This window comes from Scyliorhinus torazame, chromosome 12 (assembly GCF_047496885.1).
Source record: "Scyliorhinus torazame isolate Kashiwa2021f chromosome 12, sScyTor2.1, whole genome shotgun sequence".
Classification (NCBI taxonomy): Eukaryota; Metazoa; Chordata; class Chondrichthyes; order Carcharhiniformes; family Scyliorhinidae; genus Scyliorhinus; species Scyliorhinus torazame.
In genome coordinates, this window is record NC_092718.1 from 53,859,860 (window position 1) to 53,883,236 (window position 23,377).

Here is a 23,377-nt window from a genome sequence, read left to right on the forward strand (position 1 = left end):
TTTTCTGCACCTCCTGGATCTTTACCTCGTGTGCCTTCTGGGTCATCCCTAATCCTTCGATCGCCGACAGCATAGGCGCCAGCATCTCTTTCCGCAGCTCCTCAAAACAGCGCTTGATAAACTCTTGCAGCTCCGGCCCGCATTCCACTTTACCTCCGGCCGCCGCCATCTTGTTTTTCTTTCCTCGCTGCCCTCGCTGCTCCAACGCCACTTTTTTTAGCCGTTCCACTTCTTGTCCGTTCCATATACAGTGAAGGGGGACCTTTCTCTCACCTTCCCACACGGGACGTCTTCGAAAAATTCCTGTTGGGGCTCCTCTGGAGAGCCCAAAAGTCCGTAATCGCGGGAGCTGCCGAAACGTGCGGCATAGCTCCGCATCGCCGCAACCGGAAGTCTGATTTGATTTATTATTGTCACATGTATTGGTATACAGTGAAAAGTGTTGTTTCTTGCATGCTATACAGACAACGCATACCGTACATAGGGAAGGAAGGAGAGACTACAGAATGTAATGTTACAGTCATAACTGGGATGTAGAGAAAAGATCAACTTAATACGAGGTAGGTCCATTCAAAAGTCTGATTCTATAGGAGGAGGTTATTAGCCCTCTTGACCCTGTCCCACTATTCAATTTGATCATCATCGATCTGCATTTTAACTCTTTACCCGCCCTGGTTCTGCAACCCTGATACTCTTGCCAACAAAACGCTACCAATCTCAGTTTTGAAATATTTTATTGGCTGTCTTATTTATGGCTTTGTCATCCTCATGTTGGCGCCTTTCCCCCTTTCTTGTTTCAAAAGGGGCTGCATTTGGAGACGGGGAGTCTGAGGCCAGACAGATGGCCCAAGAAAGGGGAGCAGAAGGTGAGCACCGCAGGATGTGTGGGGACTGGAGGGTAGAAACATAGCAGGAGGCAACATCATGAACTGGGTGGGTGGGCAATGAACACTATAGCGAAGGGGAGGCAGTGGGATAGAGAGTTAAACAGGGGTTGCTGTGTAACATTGGAGCACCAGCAACATCTCCAATAACCTCCATTTAGGTTGTGCCTGAAAGTCCCAAGGTGCTGCAGAGGACAGCAATCACACTAAAAACTACCGGCAAGCACCGGTAGGGAGCGAAAAGAGCCAACGTTTTGAGTGATGACCCTTTGTCAAAGCTAAAAGGCATAGAAAGTGGAAAATATGTACACTGTATGGTGAGGGAATGAAAGATGAGTTATAGCCTACAGAAACCAAGGGAAAGGTGCGCTATTAGCCACAGAAACCAAGGGAAAAGAGTGCTAATTGAAGTCCCCAGAGAGAATAAAAGGTGTGAAAGGGCAAACAGCAGAGAAACTAAAATCAGAGGATAAGCTATGACAGATGATGGGGGGAAGGGGGAAGCAAAGGGGAGAAAAGGTAAGGAGAAGGGGGGAGATACGATAGGGGGAGGGATAGAGAAAGACAAGAAAGAAAAGGTAAAAGACAGTTAAAATGAAATGGAATGAAAACAAAGGGGTCGAGGTGGGGTAGAGCTAATCATTTGAAGTTGTTGAATTCGATGTTAAGACTGGAAGGCTGTAGCATGTCTAACCGGAAGATGAGATGCTGTTCCTCCAGTTTGCGTTCAGCTTCACTGTAACATTGCAGCAGGCCAAGGACAGACATGTGGGCCCGGGAGCAGGATCTTATGCTAAAATGGCAAGCAACGGGAAGGTCACGGTCATGAAAACGCACAGACAGAAGGTGCTCAGCAAAGCGATCACCCAGTCTACGTTTGGTCTCTCCGATATCATAGATTATCATAGAATTTACAGTGCAGAAGGAGGCCATTCGGCCCATCGAGTCTGCACCAGCTCTTGGAAAGAGCACCCTACCCAAGGTCAACACCTCTACCCTATCCCCATAACCCAGTAACCCCACCCAACAACATATAGAGGAAACCATATTGGGAGCAGTGAATGCAATAGACCAGATTGAAAAAGGTGCAAGTGAAACGCTGCTTCACCTGGAATGAGTGTTTTGGGCCTGGGATGTTAAGTGTGGAAGTGGAAAAGGGGCAGGTGTTACACCTTTTGTGATAGGGGGGCTGGTTTAGCACATTGGGCTAAATATCTGGCTTTTAAAGCAGACCAAGGCAGGCCAGCAGCACGGTTCAATTCATGTACCAGCCTCCCCGAACAGGCGCCGGAATGTGGCGACTAGGGGCTTTTCACAGTAACTTCATTGAATCCTACTTGTGACAATAAGCAATTTTCATTTCATTTTTCATTTCAATTGCATGGGAAGGTGCCATGGGTGATGGATATGGTGGAGGAGTGGACTAGATTATCTCGGAGGGAACAGTCTCTGCGGAATGTTGACAGAGCGAGTGAAGAGAAGATGTGTTTGGTGGTGGCATCACGCTGCAGTTTGCAAAAATTGCAGAGGATTATGCTTTGCATACGGAGACTGGTGGGGTGAAATGTGAGAACGAGGGTGTCTCTATCCTTGTTCTGGGAGGGAGGGGAGGGGGCGAGAGTAGTGGCGCGGGAGATGGACCGCACGCTGTTGAGGGCCCTGCCATCAACTGTAGGTGGGAAATCACAGTTGAGGAAGAAGGAACACATTTTCGAAGCACCACTTTGGAAAGTAGCACCACCAGAACAAATGCGATGGAGGCGAAGGAGCTGAAAGGGATGCATAAGAAGAGCTATAGTCCAGATAGTGGGCTTGTAATGGATGTGTGAGTTAGTGGGCTCGTAATGGATATTAGTAGATATTCTGTTGCCAGAAATGGAGACAGCAAGATCAAGGAAGGGAAGTGTCTGAAATGGACCAGGTGGAAGGGTGGAAACTGGAAGTGAAGTTGATGAATTTTTCCAGGTCCGGACGAGAGCATGAAGCGGCACAAAAATAGTCATCGATGTACCGGTAAAGGAGTTGTGGGATGGGGCCGAGGTAGGCCTGGAACAAGGAATGTTCCACATACCCCGTTAAAAAGTTAAGTGTAGCTGGGACCCATGCGGGTACCCATTGCTACACATTTGATTTGGAGAAAGTGGGATGGGTTAAAGGAGAAGGTGTTCTGGTGGTGGGTGGGAATTGTCTAGGCCTCTTTTCGAGAAAGAAGCGAGGAGCTCTCAGGCCATCCTGCTGTAGAGAGATTGCACATCCATGGTGAATAGGAGGCGGTTAGGGCCTGCGAATTGGAAGCTGTCAATTAGACGCATGTCATCAGAGGAATCCCGGATGTAGGTGAGGATAGAATGGACCAGAGGAGTGAGGATGCAGTCAAGATAGAGGAAATAAGTTCAGTGGGGCAGGAGCATGCTGACACAATACAGTCCTTTTTGTGGATTTTGGGAAGTAGGTAAAAGCGGGCTGTCCTGGTGTTGGGAGACTATGAAGGCATTCCTCTGGATGCCTTCCCCCTATGGCTTCCAACCTCATAGTCTCCCAACCCTAGAGATAGTAGGTGCATTGGTTATAATCTTCCAAAATTCCTTAGATTCACAAAGGGTCCCAGTGGATAGGAAAATAGCAAACACCTCTATTCAAGAAAGGAGGGAAACAGAAAGCAGCAAACTACAGGTGAGTCACTCCAGAGAAACGTCCAGAATCCATTGTCAAGGAGGTTATTGCAGGATGTTTACATAATGTGATTAGGCAGAGTCAGCATGGGCTTGTGAAATGGAAATCATGTTTAACTCAGTTATTAGCATTTTGTCAGAAAGGAACAAGCAAGGGGATAAAAGGGAACCCATAGATATGCTTTACTTGGCTTTCCAGAAGGCATTTGATAAGGTTTCACTTCAAGATTTATTACACAAGATTACATACTGTTGGGGGTAACATACTGGCATGGAGAAATTATTGCTTAGCTGACAGGAGGCAGAGAGTAGGTATAAATGGGTCTCTTTTGGACTGGCAAGCTGTAACAGGTGCAGTGCAAAAGGGATTAGTGCTGAGACCTCAACTACTGACAATTTATCAATGAACTTAGATGAAGGGACCCAATAATAATAAATCTTTAGTGTCACAAGTAGGCTTACATTAACACTGCAATGAAGTTACTGTGAAAAGCCCTGAGTCGCCACATTCCGGTGCCTGTTTGGGTACACAGAGGGAGAATTCAGAATGTCCAAATTATCTAACAGCACGTCTTTCGGGACTTGTTGGAGGAAACCGGAGCACCCGGAGGAAACCCACGCAGACACAGGGAGAACGTGCAGACTCCACAGACAGGGACCCAAGCCGGGAATTGAACCTGGTACCCTGGAGCTGTGAAACAACAGTGCTAGCCGCTGTGCTACCATGCTGCCAATAGAAAACTGGAGCAGGAGTAGCCCATTCGGTCCTTAGCTGATTGGACACAGAAAGCTGGAGACAAGTCTTCTGTCAGAATGGAGAGACAAATGTGCCCGTTGCTCTAAAATGTGAGGATGTATCGGAATATTATCACCAGTGAACATAACCTGAGGTGAATCAAAAGGGTAAAGACCATTGAATATGAAGAGTAGCTGACATTTCTCTTCTTCATGTAATGTACCTGAAGCTCCTTTGTCTGCAATCCACTGTGTCATTGAATTTTGGACGCTCTTCTCATTTTGTCATTCCTGAGCATTGGTCATTTTGCAAAGCCATTAATTAGTTCATTCTGTAATCTTTTTTTGCATTGGCGCCATGATGGAACCTCCTCCCTACCCTTCCCCCTGCGCCAGAGACTCCACTCAATGTCACTGCGTCATGACGTGTGTCATCATGGCTACGTGAGCAGCTGCATGCACTTCAACCTGACAGAATGTCAACTTGCTAAATTTACTGATTACACCAAGATAGGTAGGAATGCAAATTATCAAGAGGAGGAGTCTACAAAAGAATATAGACAAGTTAAGTGATTGGGCAAGAATTTGGCAGCGGGAGTAAAATGGAATATTTAATATAATGTAGTATAATGTAAATGTGAACTTGTCCACGTTGGCACGAAAAGTGGAAAAACAATATACTATTTAAATAGAGATTGCAGAACTCGGTGGGATAGGAGGGATCTGGGTTTCCCGGTACATAGAATCCATACAATGCAGAAGGAGACCATTCAGCCCATCGGCTTTGCACCAATCCTGCAAAAGAGGACTCCACCTAGCCCCCCCACCCCCCCTGCGCCCTAGCCCCTTAAGTGGCCCACCACCCGTCCTATCCCCGTAACCCCACCTAACTTGCACTAAGGTCATTTTTGCATGGCCAATCCACCTAACCTGCACATCTTTGGATTGTTGGAGGAAACCGGAACACCCAGACAAAACCCATGCAGACACAGGGAGTGCAAACTGCACATAGACAGTCACGCAAGGCTGGAATTGAATTGTTAGAGATGCTCTGGACTTTGAAGAGGAATGGGAATTTGGCAAAAGGCATGTGAGTAATCTGCGACAAGGTTAAAATCAGAACCTGGGAGCTCCATGTCCGGTAAGAATCTGGGGAAATTTTAACTGAGCCATTTCTCATGTGTGATGAAAGTAGAAATTTTTTATAGATATTGTATTCTGTGTCTGCTCCAGTAATATGATTCGAAGAACTTAGGTTAAGGTGGTTTATATGTCTACTAAAGCTGTCATTAAAGTATTGATAGCTAGGCAAGCTGTGATGTCACTCAGGGGAGGGGCTGGGTCTGGGTCTGTTTTAGTTCCGATTTCGGCCCTGCCCGTGTCTGTTGTTTTTAGTTCTTTTGTTAAATTCTGTTCTGGGTTCTGAGGAAAGGAGATGTGTTTCTCAGACTGACCTCTGAAAGCTTCTCTCCAAGGACTTTGTGAATAAATCTGTAAGCCACTGAGTATTCACTTTATTAAGAAGTGACTTTTGACCTGTGTGTGTGGATTTTGCTCAATTGAAATTTAAAAGTAGATGGGAAAGTAAGCTCAAGGACCCCTCTTTTAAAGAACTGTTCAACTGTTAATTGAAAAACTGTTTTTTCCTTGGATATTAATGGAGGTAATCCTGTGTTAAAAATAAAGTTTGTTTTAATATCAAAGATTCCTAGATGTCAGTGGATTCACTTCTTGGGGTGAAGTATCCTTTCCTCACAGTTTACAAATTGAAAAATTGTTAGGGTTTTTTGTCCGGTTGCCTGATATAAATTGGGGGGGGGGGGGGAGGGCTCTGGTCCAGTACCGTAACACATTTCCACCAGTTGAGATGCAGTTACAATCATCCTCAGAGAAAGTAATCTTGCATCAAGTATTGTTTTCGGTTTTTATTATTTTAAGAAACTTGAAAGGAAAAATAAATTGCCAGACTCTGGGGAAAGAGGATGGAAGTGGGATTAATCGGACATCCCTGCTACAGATTCATCAAAGGCCTGATGGCAAAATGGCCTCCTGCTGTGGTGGTGATTCAAAGAGGATGTTGGACAAAGTGGGGTTGCCAACCCTCAAGGATTGCCTTGAGTCTCTAGTAATTAAAGGTTAACCCCCGAGATGCTGCTGTGTAGAACACAAGTCAGAAAAATCACAAGAGGCGGTGGAACAATAGCGTGCTTTCTCCCTGATTTTTTTGAACACTTAAGTTGAAGTGAAAATAAAGACAATGGAGATGGGGGGGGTGATGCGTTATGTACTTTGGGATAACACAGGCTGCAACTCGATACAGCTTTGACCGAAAGATACTCCAGACTTTGAAGTAAATTCAATATGATTTATTGAACCATTAGCACAGTTCTCTATGAGTTTGACTCTCCTGCTAATCTTGCTATAGTAACACAGTCTAACTAACCAGTCTGCTCTAAGCCACGTGGTGGGTGTGATGCTTCTGATCTGCCCCTGTCCTACTCTCTAAGTGTGGCCTGTGGAAAGAGAAAGAGCATGTGTGCCCTGTCCTTTTATATATGGAGAGTAGCGAATGTTGTGCCCTTGTTTAAGAAGGGCAGCAGGGAAAAGCCTGGGAACTACAGACCGGTGAGCCTAACGTCTGTAGTAGGTAAGTTGCTAGAAGGTATTCTGAGAGACAGGATCTACAAGCATTTAGAGAGGCAAGGACTGATTCGGGGCAGTCAGCATGGCTTTGTGCGTGGAAAATCATGTCTCACAAATTTGATTGAGTTTTTTGAAGGAGTGACCAAGAAGGTAGATGAGGGCAGTGCAGTAGACGTTGTCTACATGGACTTTAGCAAAGCCTTTGACAAGGTACCGCATGGTAGGTTGTTGCAGAAGGTTAAAGCTCACGGGATCCAGGGTGAGGTTGCCAATTGGATTCAAAATTGGCTGGACGACAGAAGGCAGAGGGTGGTTGTAGAGGGTTGTTTTTCAAACTGGAGGCCTGTGACCAGTGGTGTGCCTCAGGGATCGGTGCTGGGTCCACTGTTATTTGTGATTTATATTAATGATTTGGATGAGAATTTAGGAGGCATGGTTAGTAAGTTTGCAGATGACACCAAGATTGGTGGCACAGTGGATAGTGAAGAAGGTTATCTAGGATTGCAACGGGATCTTGATCAATTAGGCCAGTGGGCCGACGAATGGCAGATGGAGTTTAATTTAGATAAATGTGAGGTGATGCATTTTGGCAGATCGAATCAGGCCAGGACCTACTCAGTTAATGGTATGGCGTTGGGGAGAGTTATAGAACAAAGAGATCTAGGAGTACAGGTTCATAGCTCCTTGAAGGTGGAGTCGCACGTGGACAGGGTGGTGAAGAAGGCATTCGGCATGCTTGGTTTCATTGGTCAGAACATTGAATACAGGAGTTGGGACGTCTTGTTGAAATTGTACAAGACATTGGTACGGCCACACTTGGAATACTGTGTGCAGTTCTGGTCACCCTATTATAGAAAGGATATTATTAAACTAGAAAGAGTGCAGAAAAGATTTACTAGGATGTTGCCGGGACTTGATGGTTTGAGTTATAAGGAGAGGCTGGATAGACTGGGACTTTTTTCCCTGGAGCGTAGGAGGCTTAGGGGTGATCTTATAGAGGTCTATAAAATAATGAGGGGCATAGATAAGGTAGATAGTCAACATCTTTTCCCAAAGGTAGGGGAGTCTAAAACTAGAGGGCATAGGTTTAAGGTGAGAGGGGAGAGATTCAGAAGGGCCCAGAGGGGCAATTTCTTCACTCAGAGGGTAGTGAGTGTCTGGAATGGGCTGCCAGAGGTAGTAGTAGAGGCGGGTACAATTGTGTCTTTCAAAAAGCATTTAGATAGTTACATGGGTAAGATGGGTATAGAGGGTTATGGGCCAAGTGCGGGCAACTGGGACTAGCTTAATGGTAAAAACTGGGCGGCATGGACTGGTTGGGCCGAAGGGCCTGTTTCCATGCTGTAAACGTCTATGATTCTATGATTCGAGATGGGTTTTGTAATGCCCCCTTGTGGTCGTGTCATCTCTGGGTGTCTCGTCTGCCCATTTGTCATGTCCTATTCTATGTGTTCATTAGCTGTATGTCTGCATGTCATGACATCTCTGGTGCTCCCTCTCATGTTTACATAGTTGTAGTGTATTTACATTAACCCCTTGTGTATTTATAGTGATGCATATCACCGTGGAGGGGGGGGTTGCTGTATGTATGGGGGAATGACTGTTTCACCAGATGGAGGCAGTTGGAGGCGGGTAATGAAACCGCCAGGAACCTGTCCAGTCAGAACTGGTCATTCTAGTCCAGTCAGAAGGGTGGATACTATTGCTGTTTAATGCATTTACTAATATACACAGCATTAATAGGTCAAATAAACACATCATTAGAGTAAATACTAGAGTTCACCGTGATTGAACTACTTTCACAATTAGCTTTGTTTAATTTCTCTTAATTACAAAGAATAAATAGCTTTTGGTTGGCTTTGGCTCCATGTCAATCATAAATTATGCAGTTCGCACCCATCAGTTAGAAGTTAAAGGTACATAACATTTTGCTTTTGTGCAGTGCTCATTGTGTTTCAGTAACATTTAAGCGGAGTAATATGCTGCACTGTACACATTCAACTCATGTTTCAGAAACAGAAAACCTCCAGCCCATTCCTCATTTATGTGAATCATTCACTGGCAAAAGGAACAGCATTGAGAAAGTGGAGCTGCATACTCATTTTACAGTTACTCATCTCCCATTCTCTTTTGCAAAGTCTGCCAGCCGTGTCTCCGTGGGGAGCACTCTCAGCTTTCAGGCCTCACCTTCCCTCTCAGTGTAAAGTTCCCTGGTACATTTGGCCTTCTCCCAAATTTTCCAGCCAGTTTTTATCCCTCGACCAACATGGCTAAAACAGATGATCTGACCATTATCACACTGCTGATCACAAGAGCTTGCTGGGTATAAATTGGCTGCAGCATTTATCCAGTGAGTTCTCCCAGTGAGCCAGAGAAGACAGAGTCAGGAGTGAGACACAGCTAAGAGTGAGTTTGGGTATTTGAATCTAGGTGGGAATTGAATTAAATCAGTAAGGCAGCTCCTTTTAAATTTCAGGAGTTTAAATTAATTTAAATTAAGCTAGTATTGTGCAGTGTGGGTTAACAAGGGCTGCCCCACCCACTCACATAAGTGGTTGGCAGTTAAGTGTCAGTCACTTAAATCTACCTTGATCTAAAAGCAGGTGGGGGAGGGGAGTCAATTCAGGACAGTTTAAAAAGAGCAACTTGTAAACTCACTCCCAGTGAGTTCTCCCAGTGAGCCAGAGAAGACACAGGCAGGAATGAGACACAGCTAAGAGTGGGTTTGGGAATTTGAATCTAGGTGGGAATTCGAAGCTGGGTGGGGAGGAAGTGCTTTTTATCCCTGGTAAGTGACTGGTAAGTAGTGTTTCTGTTTCTTTTCATTGGTATATTTATTTATTTTTTCTTTGTTGTTTTTTTTGTTGAAATTGTAGTTGTTGAAGTTAACCGAAGGTTTAAGACATGGCAGGAGATCTCAGACCCATGTCATGCTCCTCGTGTTGGATGTGGGAGCTCAGGGACACGTCCACTGTCCCTGGCTCCTTCACGTGCAAGAAGCGTGTCCAGTTGCAGCTCCTGTTAGACCGCTTGATTGCTCTGGAGCTGCGGATGGACTCACTTTGGATCATCCGCAATGCTGAGGACGTCGTGGATAGCACGTTTAGCAAGTTGGTCACACCGCAGGTGAAAGGTACTGAGGGTGATAGAAAATGGGTGACCAAAAGGCAGAGCAAGAGTAGGAAGGCAGTGCAGGTGTCCTCTGCGGTCATCTCCCTGCAAAACAGATATACCGTTTTGGATACTGTTGAGGGAGATGGCTCACCAGGGGAAGGCAGCAGCAGCCAGGTTCATGGCACCGTGGCTGGCTCCGCTGCGCAGCTGGGCAGGAAGAAGAATGGCAGGGCTATAGTGATAGGGGACTCAATTTTAAGGGAAATAGACAAGCGGTTCTGCGGACGCGATCGAGACTCCAGGATGGTATGTTGCCTCCCTGGTGCAAGGGTCAAGGATGTCTCGGAGCGGCTGCAGGACATTCTGGGGGGGGGGGACGGTGAACAGCCAGCTGTCGTGGTGCACATAGGCACCAACGATATAGGTAAAAAACGGGACGAGGTCCTACAAGCTGAATTTAGGGAGCTAGGAGTTAAACTAAAAAGTAGGACCTCAAAGGTAGTAATCTCAGGATTGCTACCAGTGCCACGAGCTAGTCAGAGTAGGAATGTCAGGATAGAGAGGATGAATGCGTGGCTCGAGAGATGGTGCAAGAGGAAGGGATTCAAATTCCTGGGACATTGGAACCGGTTCTGGGGGAGGTGGGACCAGTACAAACAGGACGGTCTGCACCTGGGCAGGACTGGAACCGATGTCCTTGGGAGGGGTGTTTGCTAGAGCTGTTGGGGAGAGTTTAAACTAATGTGGCAGGGGGATGGGAACCGATGCAGGAAGTTGGAAGGTAGTAAAACAGAGGCAGAAATAAAAGGCAGTAAGGGGGAAAATGTAAGGCAGAGAAGCCATCGTCAAAAATCAAAAAGGGCGACAGTACAAGGTACAGTGACTGAGGGGAGCTCAGTGAATAGGACCAGGAATACTCAAAAGAAATAAAACGGGAAGTGAAAACATTAATGGTAAGCGACGCGGCAGGTTGTAACATGAAGATATGGGTTCAACGACAAGGAAAATTAGGAGAAAGGTTAAGAGGAAATATAACTTAGGAGAGGTTACTGATCGAGGTGTTAAGATTCAGAACAGAGCTAAAAAAGCCAACATAAGTGTACTTTACCTGAATGCTCGTAGTATTCGGAATAAGGTAAATGAGTTGATGGCGTAAATCATCGTGAATGACTACGATTTAGTGGCTATTACTGAAACATGGTTAAAGGATGGTCACAACTGGGAGTTAAATATCCGAGGGTATCAAACTATTCAGAAGGACAGAGTGGATGGTAAGGGAGGTGGTGTAGCTCTGTTATTTAAGGATGACATCCGGGCAACAGTAAGGGATGACATCGGTGCTATGGAGGATAAGGTTGAATCCAGTTGGGTGGAAATCAGGAATAGTAAGGCGAAAAAGTCACTGATAGGAGTAATCAATAGGCCACCAAATAGTAACATTATGGTGGGGCAGGCAATAAACAAAGAAATAACAGATGCATGTAGAAATGGTACAGCAGTTATCATGGGGGATTTTTAATCTACAGGTTGATTGGTTTAACCAGGTCGGTCAAGGCAGCCTTGAGGAGGAGTTTATAGAATGTATCCGCAATAGTTTCCTAGAACAGTATGTAATGGAACCCACGAGGGAACAAGCGGTCCTAGATCTGGTCCTGTGTAATGAGACAGGATTGATTCAGGATCTCATAGTTAGTGATCCTCTCGGTAGGAGCGATCACAATATGGTGGAATTTAAAATACAGATGGAGGGTGACAAGGTAAAATCAAGCATTAGTGTTTTGTGCTTAAACAAAGGAGATTACAATGGGATGAGAGAAGAACTAGCTAAGGTAGACTGGGAGCAAAGACTTTATGGTGAAACAGTTGAGGAACAGTGGAGAACCTTCCAAGTGATTTTTCACAGTGCTCAGCAAAGGTTTATACCAACAAAAAGGAAGGACGGTAAAAAGAGGGAAAATCGACCGTGGATATCTGAGGAAATAAGGGAGAGTATCAAATTGAAGAAAAAAACATACAAAGTAGCAAAGATCAGTGGGAGACTAGACGACTGGGAAATCTTTAGAGGGCAACAGAAAGCTACTAAAAAAGCTATAAAGAAGAGTAAGATAGATTATGAGAGAAAACTTGTTCAGAATATAAAAACAGATAGTAAAAGTTTCTACAAATACATAAAACAAAAAAGAGTGGCCAAGGTAAATATTGGTCCTTTAGAGGATGAGAAGGGAGATTTAATAATGGGAGATGAGGAAATGGCTGAGGAACTGAACAGGTTTTTTGGGTCGGTCTTCACAGTGGAAGACACAAATAACATGCCAGCGACTGATGGAAATGAGGCTATGACAGGTGAGGACCTTGAGAGGATTGTTATCACCAAGGAGGTAGTGATGCGCAAGCTAATGGGGCTAAAGGTAGACAAGTCTCCTGGACCTGATGGAATGCATCCCAGAGTGCTAAAAGAGATGGCTAGGGAAATTGCAAATGCACTAGTGATAATTTACCAAAATTCACTAGACTCTGGGGTGGTCCCAGCGGATTGGAAATGAGCAAACGTGACACCACTGTTTAAAAAAGGAGGTAGGCAGAAAGAGGGTAATTATAGGCCAATGATCTTAACTTTGGCAGTAGGGAAGATGCTGGAATCTATCATCAAGGAAGAAATAGCGAGGCATCTGGATGGAAATTGTCCCATTGGGCAGACGCAGCATGGGCTCATAAAGGGCAGGTCGTGCCTAACTAATTTAGTGGAATTTTTTGAGGACATTACCAGTGCGGTAGATAACGGGGAGCGAATGGATGTGGTATATCTGGATTTCCAGAAAGCCTTTGACAAGGTGCCAACAAAAGGTTGTTGCATAAGATAAAGATGCATGGCATTAAGGGGAAAGTAGTAGCATGGATAGAGGATTGGTTAATTAATAGAAAGCAAAGAGTGGGGATTAATGGGTGTTTCTCTGGTTGGCAATCAGTAGCTAGTGGTGTCCCTCAGGGATCAGTGTTGGGCCCACAACTGTTCACAATTTACATAGATGATTTGGAGTTGGGGACCAAGGGCAATGTGTCCAAGTTTGCAGACGACACTCAGATAAGTGGTAAAGCAAAAAGTGCAGAGGATACTGGAAGTCTGCAGAGGCATTTGGATCGGCTAAGTGAATGGGCTAGGGTCTGGCAGATGGAATACAATGTTGACAAATGTGAGGTTATCCATTTTGGTAGGAATAACAGCAAAAGGGATTATTATTTAAATAATAAAATATTAAAACATGCTGCTGTGCAGAGAGACCTGGGTGTGCTAGTGCATGAGTCGCAGAAAGTTGGTTTACAGGTGCAACAGGTGATTAAGAAGGCAAATGGAATTTTGTCCTTCATTGCTAGAGGGATGGAGTTTAAGACTAGGGAGGTTCTGCTGCAATTGTATAAGGTGTTAGTGAGGGCACACCTGGAGTATTGTGTTCAGTTTTGGTCTCCTTACTTGAGAAAGAACATACTGGCACTGGAGGGTGTGCAGGGGAGATTCACTAGGTTAATTCCAGAGCTGAAGGGGTTGGATTACGAGGAGAGGTTGAGTAGACTGGTAGTGTACTCGTTGAAATTTAGAAGGATGAGGGGGGATCTGAAAGAAACATATAAGGTTATGAAGGGAATAGATAGGATAGATGCGGGCAGGTTGTTTCCACTGGCGGGTGAAAGCAGAACTAGGGGGCATAGCCTCAAAATAAGGGGAAGTAGATTTAGGACTGAGTTTGGGAGGAACTTCTTCACCCAAAGGGTTGTGAATCTGTGGAATTCCTTGCCCAGTGAAGCAGTTGAGGCTCCTTCATTAAATGTTTTTAAGATAACGATAGATAGTTTTTTGAAAAATAAAGGGATTAAGGGTTATGGTGTTCGGGTCGGAAAGTGGAGCTGAGTCCACAAAAGATCAGCCATGATCTCATTGAATGGTGGAACAGGCTCGAGGGGTCAGATGGCCTACTCCTGCTCCTAGTTCTTATGAATACACTTCAAAAGAACTTCACCAGCTGTAAGTGCTTTGGGACATCCTGAGGTTGTGAAAGTTGCTAAGTTAATACAAGTCTGAGGGTGGAAATAGAGCAACTTCAACATGCAAAGTAGGTCCGGCCTAATTTATCCCCATCCTGGCCTAATTTAACCCCTTCCCTAGCATCATCCTCGCTGGACGGGGAGTGGTTAAAATCCTAGCCTATTTCAGAAGTACACACACGAGCCTGGATGCCATTAAATACTGATGGTAGAATCTGATGTTTGCAATATTACTGCAGGGAAATTCACTAACAGTGAACTCAGAATCAGACATCCCCACTGTCCATGTGCCCTTATCCTTGTGACTGCGCCCAGCCTGCCAATAGGGAGCTCTGCCCATAGGGAGCAAACATATTAGAGATGGGCTTTGAACAGGTCACTAACCCTATATGAGATTTCAGATCACCCTTTTTTTAACTATTCATTCATGGGATGTAGGAGTTGCTGGCCAGGCCAGAATTTATTGTCCATCCCTAATTACTCTTGAGAAGGTGGTGGTGAGCTGCCGTCTTGAACTGCTGCAAACCATGTGGTGTAAGTACACCCACAGTGCCATTTAGGAGAGAATTCCAGGATTTTGAACCAGCAACAGTACCGACAATATATTTCCAATTCAGGATGGTGAATGGGTTTGGAAGGGAACCTCCAGGTGGTGGTGTTCCCATGTGTCTGTTGCCCATCTCTTTCTAGATGGCAGTGGTGGTGGGTTCGGAAGGTGTTGCCTCAGACGCCTCGGTGAGTTGCTGCAGTGAATCTTGTAAATGGTACACACGGCTGCCACTGTGAATCGGTGGTGGAGGGAGTGAATGTTTGTGGAGGGGGGCACAATCAAGTGGGCTGGTTTGTCCTGGATGGTGTTGAGCTTCTGTTTTTTTTTAAATTTAGAATATCCAATTCATTTTTTTCCAATTAAGGGGCAATTCAGCATGGCCAATCCACCTATTCTGCACATCTTTGGGTTGTGGGGGTGAAACCCATGCAAACACGGGGAGAACGTGCAAACTCCACATGGACAGTGACCCAGAGCCGGGATCAAACCTGTGACCTCGGCGCCGTGAGGCAGCAGGCTAACCTACTGCGCCACCGTGCTGCCACTGTGTTGAGCTTCTTGAGCGTTGTTGGAGCTGCACTAATTGAGGCAAGTGGGGAGTGTTCCATCACACTCCTGACTTGTGCCTTGTAGATGGTGGACAGGCTTTGGGGAATCAGGAGGAGAGTTACTCACCGCAGGACTCCTAACTCATAATACCACTCCTATTATTACAAAATTAATACCTATTTTACAATGAAAACTGGTGCTAATCCTCTATTGTTTTCGGGGAAGTCAAACTTGTTAAATCATTAAGCTTGTAATAGAGTGCGCAAAGCTGAAGCCCAAATGCTTCTATCTGTAATTTAACATCCAAATAACTATCAGGTTCTGCTAGGGGAATATCTCAAAGTTTCAAAAGAGCCTTGATTCATCATTTCCATCAAATGAGAGAATTTAGATACAGACTCACCCACGAAGGAACTCGAGGGCATAATGAATTAAAATTTCATTAAACCCATAGCAATATCCTGCCTGAGTCAGCCCATGCAGCCACTGTTCCACACCAGCTGCTCTGCCACTGCCACTCAAAGATATAGAATATATAGAACATAGAATTTACAGTGCAGAAGGAGGCCATTCGGCCCATCGAGTCTGCACCGGCTCTTGGAAAGAGCACCCTACTTAAGCCCACACCGCCCCCCTATCCCTGTAACCCAGTAACCCCACCTAACCTTTTTTCATGGCCAATCCACCTAATCTGCACATCTTTGGACTGTGGGAGGAAACCGGAGCACCCGGAGGAAACCCACGGAGACACGGGGAGAACGTGCAGACTCCGCACAGACAGTGACCCAAGCCGGGAACCGAACCTGGGACCCTGGAGCTGTGAAGCAACTGTGCTAACCATTGTGCTACCAGTTTGTACGTTATTAAAAAGAACTATAGGTCTCCGTTATTCTCGCTGCAGAGTTCTTCCGATCTTCTGCCCAACACCTATGAAAGGGCATTCAAAATAAACAGGTGATCAGAGACTGGCAACATACCTCCAAGGCCCTCTCCAAACCCAAATCGCAATTTGGACACATATTACTGCTCCTTCATCGTCACTGGGTCAAAATATTGGAATTCCCCAACATAACAATCCTTGTTCCCGTACCGGCCTCCCTGAACAGGCGCCGGAATGTGGCGACTAGGGGCTTTTCACAGAAACTTCATCAAGGCCTACTTGTGACAATAAGTGATTATTATTATTATTATCTTCGAGGTTCGAGAAGCCGCACCATTACCTTCTCTGGGGAAACTCGGGATGGGCAACACATTCTAGCCGTGTCAATGCTGACCACATCCTGCAAATGACTGTTTGGACAAAGCTTCAGGTGCACAGTTCCCCGACCAACGCTTCAGAGGAACTTTGCTCCTTACATCTTTGATTATTATTCGTGTCTTTAACATCTCATTTTTCTTTGTTTCCCCAATGGCCAACTCCAACAGTCCAGGCAATTAGCTTAGACTATAAGACATGGGCGCAGAAGGCCATTCGGCCCATCAAGTCTGCTCCAGCATTCAAGAGATCATGACTTAATGATCCTCAACTCCACTTTCCCGCCTTGTCTCCATAACCCTTGGTTCCCTTACGGATTAAAAATCTGTCCATCAAGCCTCGAACAAATTTAACTACCCAGACTCTTCAGTCCTCAGCAATAAAGAATTCTGCAGATTCACTACCCTCTGAGGGAAGAAATTCCTCCTTATCTCTGTCTTAAATGGGTGATCCCTTACTTGCTTCCATGTTTCCGTCAATGGTTCAGGTCAACCCCTGGCAGAGACCCAGCATAAGTGACTCTTCAATCAATTTGAATTCACAACACTGTCCTGTGTCCCCCCAATCCTTGTGACTATTGGAACTACCAGATGACCTATATTGGGAAATGTGTGAACTTGGCTCCAATAGTGTGTGGCTAAATAACTTGCTCCAACACATGGTACAGCTGGACCAACCTCTGATCTTGCCCCATTAGACACCACTATAAGATACAAGTAATGCTGGAACTTCCACCCATGTCACAGCTCTTAGCTGTTCAAGGATGTCTTCCCCAGGAGTCTCCTGTAAACTGCCGCTCACGATGTGAGGAGAGCGTGAATTAGGTGGCAGCTACAGAATTGTTCACCCCCTTTCCACCAACTTCTTAAAAGTTGTGGAGCTCCCACAAATCACAGGATGAGCAAATATACAACTTTCCATCGCAGCCTAAACAGTGTGGCAGAGAACATAAGGGATATTTACAGCTGGTAAAAAAGGTAATTCAACCCAATAGGTCTATGTTCAGATTTATCTCCCCCACCCGCCCTGCCTCCACCTCACTCGGTGAGCAGATCTTAACTGTACTGAGGTGGATCCCTCTAAGATTCACCTCTTGGCATTGACCTCAGAGAACTCCAATGTGTCCAGGAGGATACTGGACCTGCCCTTTCACTTTCTCGTGCTGATTATAAGCTTTGCCGGGGATACAAAAAACAAAACAAAATGAAACAAGAGGAATCAGTGACAAATAATAAAACCAAAATGCCTCCGTCCATCAGAGCACAAGTTCCCCATGTTCCAGCCACAAGGACGCCACTGCCTGGCAGTGTGAGGAATTGGTGCTGGTTTCTCCAGCTACAGCAATCTTGCTGCAAATCAAATTGAGGGGAAAAAACAAAGCATTCAAGGACAATAATTTCTTTTGAAACAAGAAAATCAGGGTAGTTATTGGCCACAATGACAAATGCAGGAGTATTTTCTTCTGCAGCCTTTTCTCGCAAAAATCTCTTGACAGCTAGTTGGACGAATTGGATTTTTTCTGCAGCTCATTTATCCTCCACACCCCTCCCCAGATGCACAAAATGCAGCCTTTGACCATTTAGGGATACTTACATTTAACGGTCCGGGTTCTAACACGGGGTCTTATGCATCAAAAGTAATCCAACTCCACTGGCAGACACACACTGCCTGATCATTCCACATGCTGTCAGGAGGGGAGAATCGTTAGCAATTGCTCTCACCATGGTTACGGCACCTTACTCCAGCAGCAGGTGATCCAATCTATCGCCATGGTACCCACACACACAAAAAAAGGCTCCACTATCTTGTCTGAGCGGCGACAATGGGGCCAAGTGCCCGGGAGCTCCTGAACAATGACAACATTCTGCATCACAGCCCGACTGCTCAGCGCACGTCTTACCGAGAGCTGGAGCCCGAGCTTGGAGTTGGGTTCCCCTCTGGATTGTCTGATCAACGCTGAGCTATCACCGAGAGCAAAGTGGGGGCAGTTCCCGGGCACACAGCATTACAGAGACTCCGCTGCAATCACTGGCCAGAGTCTTGCTGTGCACATAGCCTGCCAGCGGCTTGTCATTAGTGACTCCCAGTGGACGGGCAGTGGGTCTGAGGCAACAGAAAACTACAGATGCTTGGACATTTGATGGATTTGCAAAACAAAAATGCATTTCACGCACATAGTTTCCCTTCCATCGCTGAGCTCCTTGCATCAATTCATTCAAAGAGCACTGGAGACGGTTGCAATTCACAAACAGAAAATTGCAGCTTGCAATAAATCAGATTTGTTTTAAATACCAGCTACTCTCACTCAGATTGGCTGAGGTGTATTTTCTTTTCTTCCATGGAGCTTCTCAGCAGCAGAATAAATCTTAAAGCATTGTCCACAATCTTGAAATCAATCTCTCGTTAAATTATTCTACAGGCGGCAGTCTACTGCTAGTCCCATAAAGCATAGCCATTAGGGGTATCCACACAACACAGCTTGATGTTAATTACTGAGCGCACCAAACTTGATATTCCAGAATAATCCACTGCTCTTTCATGATTACACCTGTCAGACTGTTGGTAGGCATTGTCCTAGGTGCAGTAGCCTATCAGTTCAGATGCTGACACAGGTCTTCACTAGTCCACAAGTGCAGGAGTGGAGCTGATGGGAGTAGAATTCTCCCAACATCTCATTAAAAAATCGACAACTTCTGCAGAAAGCTGCATCAGACATTAACGCAGTGCCCAACCCAACTGAAAATTGGGATTACCATTAAGCGTGTGTCATTAATGCAAAATGCATGGGTTACTAACTCATGCTTTATGGATTCCACAAAGTTGCTGAAGCACTTCAATAGCATAAAAGCAAATTACTGTGGATGCTGGAACCCGAAACAAAAACAGGAAACTACTGGGCAATCTCAGCAGGTCTGGCAGCACCTGTGGAGAGAGAAGGCCGCTAACATAACTTGAAACGTTCGCTCCCTTCTCTCTCCACAAATGCTGTCAGACTGCTGAGATTGCCCAATATTTCCTGCTTTTATTTCAATAGTACTTTGACAAATCTGAGACTGAAAGAATCAAAATAACAATTTGCATTTATACAGCATTTTTCACACCCTCAGCATGTTCCAAGGCATCTTGCAGCTAATCAAATTCTTTTGAAGTGTAATCACTGTTGTAGGAAACATGGCAGCCAACAGCTAGATCTCGAAAAATAGCAATGTGATAATGAGTGGATCAATTATTTTAATAATATCCTTCGAAGGATAAATGTTGGCCAGGACATTGGGAGATCTTTAAATAGCACAATGGCATCTTTTTACGCCTCACAAGAAGGCAGTCAGTGGCCATAGCTTAATGCTTTGAACTTTCTGAGTCAGAGGCAAGAACATAGAATTTACAGTGCAGAAGGAGTTCATTCGGCCCATCGAGTCTGTACCAACCCACATTAAGCCCTCACTTCCACCCTATCCCCGTAACCCAATAACCCCTCCTAATCTTTTTGGTCACTAAGGGCAATTTATCATGGCCAATCCACCTAACCTGCACGTCTTTGGACTGTGGGAGAAAACCGGAGCACCCGGAGGAAACCCACGCAGACAAGGGAGAACATGCAGACTCTGCACAGACAGTGACCCAGCAGGGAATCGGACCTGGGACCCTGGTGCTGTGAAGCCACAGTGCTATCCACTTGTGCTACCGTGCTGCCCACGGTAGCTACCACCTGAGCCATAGGTGACACTTGAAGCCATATCAGACTAAGGGTAATTTCATCGAATCAGAGAATCATAGCATGGGTTACAGCACAGAGAGAGGGAGTTTGGCCCATCGTGCCCATGCTGTCCCTCTACCAGAGAAACTCAACTGGGCTCACTGCCTGCCCCACACCGCTGCCATCTTGTTTCTTTTCAGGTGGTCACCTAATTCCCTTTTAGAAACCACAAGCGACTTTACCTCCATCACATTCTCGGAAAGTTCATTCCAAATCCTAACCACTTTTTTCCTCATGTGGTCTTTGGCTCTTTTGCCAATCGCCTTAAATTGGTGCCTTCCTGTTCTTGACATTTCCACCAGTGAGAACAGTCATTCTATGGGCAGCACTGTGACGCTTTGTTTTTTTTTAAGTTTAAAAAAAAGAAGTTATTCTGAATGGTTGTATCCATATCCAGCAAGTAATTAAGGTAACTAATAGAATGTTATCATTTATTGCAAGCGATTTTAATACTAAAGTAGGGAGTTTATGCTTCAGTTGTACAGGACGTTGGTGAGGCCACATCGGGAGTACTTTGTACAGTATTCGTCATCTTATTTAAGGAAGGGTCTAAATTTGTTGGAAGTAGTTCTCATCCTGCCCTGTCACCTTCAATGATTTATGTACATATACCCCCAAGTCTCTCTGTTCCTGCGTCCCTTTTTTTACATTACTTCCAAGTTTTGTATCATCCACGTAATTTGAAATTATGCCCTGCACATCCAAGTCTAGGTCATTCATATATTACAAAAAGCAGTGATCCTAGTATCAATCCTGGGGATCTCCATTGTATTTGCTCGTTTAGCTCAGTGGGCCAGACTGCTGGTTTGTAATGCAGAACAAGGCCAGCAGCGCGGGTTCAATTCCTATACCAGTTTACCCGAGCAGGCGCCAGAATGTGGCGACTAGGGGCTTTTCACAGAAACTTCATACTTGTGACAATAAAATATTATTATTATACCCTCCTCCAGTCCAGAAAATCTGATTGCATTTAATGTACAATTCCCCTCCCAAGAGCTCAATCCCCTTGATTTTGGCCTTTAGTGAACCCTAGGACCATCACTCCCACCAGTGGAGCCGTTGGCTACATAGGTCTCACATCCTTGATAAATCTCCCCACGTTCAAAAACCCTTTTTAAGATCCATTCCTTTAACCAATCTTCAGCAGCACTGTTTTGTTGGGCATTTGCCAATGTCTCTCTGAAGAAGTGTCTTGGGACATTTCTTTACACTAGAAAGAATTACATTATACAGAGACAAGCTGCTTGAAGCACTGTGACTATTAGGTAGGCAAACACACGGGAAACAGACAATTCAGATTGCATCATGTGATCCCTCCACTAGATCAATCAACAATTACAGTTCTAATACTGATATTTGAACAAAATGAGCTCAATTAAGGGTAGAAATGGAGCGAGAGTGCATGGTTCAGGGCGGAACAGATAATGTACAATTATAATAGCAGTATGTCGTCTAGCAAATGCTGAGAATTTCATCAGATCTTTCACAATGCACAGATTCTATTTTCTTTACAGCAGAGGTAGCCAAAACGTATTTTGCTGCATTGCTCTATTGAGTTCTATTTCCCAATTCCACCCTCCCACACGTCTCTGATTTATATTGCAAAGGACAATAATACGCCTCTAGCCTAGGGGTTGGGTGGAACTCACTCTTACTCTCATGTTCCCATTTAAATTAGTTGTAATGGGTGGCACGGTGGCACAGTGGTTGGCACAGTGGTTAGCACAGCTGCCTGACAGCGCCAGGGACCCAGGTTCGATTCCAGCCTTGAGTGACTATTTATGTGGAGTTTGCACTTTCTCCCCGTGTCTGCATGGGTTTCCCCCAGGTGCTCCGGTTTCCTCCACAGTTACAAAGATGAGCCGGTTACGTGGATTGGCCATGCGGAATTGCCCCTTAAGTGTCTAAAGATGTGCATGTTAGGAGTCATTAAGGGTTTACCGGGATAAGGCGGGGGAGTGGGCCCATGTAGGGTGTTTTTTCAGAGGATCAGTGCAGACTCAATGGGCCGAATGGCCTCCTTCTGCACTGTAGGGATCCCATGAAAAGTGAAAGTTGAAAACTAAGTCCCAGCAAGGTACATCTCGATTAACTATCCAGAACTTCAGTCACCACGCCATCATCAGTTTCCAGTCAGAAGGACAGGAACATCCAGTTTATGGTGATAAGAATGTGCAGCTCTACGACCAGCCTTCCTTATAGATTTCGACAATTTACTCACTTTTCTCAGTACAACTGACAGTGCATAAAATTTATATCCAACTTGTGTTCCCTGTAGCTACAAACTTTTATTTACTGAATATATTTCTGCATAGGCGCACAAATGTGAGTGGATACACCATGAAGAGATACAAATGTAGTTAAACGTCTAGGCTTGGAAATATTATTATTATTATATCAATTCCCTCATTGTCACTGCAGGGTCAAAGTCCTGGGACTTTCTGCCTAACTCTGTGGGAGCACCTTCACCACATGGATTACAGCGGTTCACAAAGGCAGCTCACCACCACCATCTCAAGGGCAATAAATGCCAGCCTTACCAGCAACGCCACATCCTGTAATGTGTATATCTTTAAACATCTGTTTCATTATTATCCTTCTGTGTTTTCACGAAAATGACGTGAGACAACACGATGGATAATATTCGCTTACCGTTACCCACCGTTGCTGTTCCTCACTGCTGCTTTATTTCACTTTGCCCTTTCTTTCATGTTGTGTTTCTTTGCTGCACTTCCCTTTTCTGATTTTTAAGTTATTATGCTTTGTTTGTTTTATTCTTCATTGTTTCTTTGTCCTATCAGCACTTGATTATGCCTTTTTCCTTACTTTTGTGGGTTCAAATCCCATTGCAGGACTTGAGCACCAATGCAGTCCTGAGGGATTAATGAGTTGCTGCCCTTCGGGTGAAACATTAAACCGAGGTCCATTTGCCCTCTGAGGTGCTGAAAGATACCATGGGAAGATTTCAAAAGAAGGGCCGGTCATTTACCCCCTCGTGTCCTGGCCAACATTTATCCCTCAATCAACATCACAAAAAACAGATTATCGCTTCATTATCACATTTGTTGTTTGTAGGAGCTTGCTGTGCCCTAATTTGGCTGTGATGTTTCCTATGTTACAACTGTGACGACTGTTGACAGGTCTGGAGACATGTATGATTTAAAACTATGTGTTTATTAT

At 45.0% G+C, this 23,377-nt stretch overlaps 1 protein-coding gene across 7 annotated transcripts in view; it reads right to left on the bottom strand.

Annotated features, from left to right (window-relative positions):
- Nucleotides 1–23,377, bottom strand: part of sema4ba (sema domain, immunoglobulin domain (Ig), transmembrane domain (TM) and short cytoplasmic domain, (semaphorin) 4Ba) — a 670,779-nt gene that overhangs the window by 349,848 nt on the left and 297,554 nt on the right. The window contains exon 1 of one of the 7 annotated variants that reach the window (XM_072468713.1): nt 18,341–18,762. The exons of 4 other annotated variants lie outside the window; for them this stretch is intronic. The gene's annotated coding sequence lies outside the window, so the exon portion shown is untranslated. 2 more of the 7 variants (XM_072468714.1, XM_072468712.1) reach the window with 2 other exon arrangements.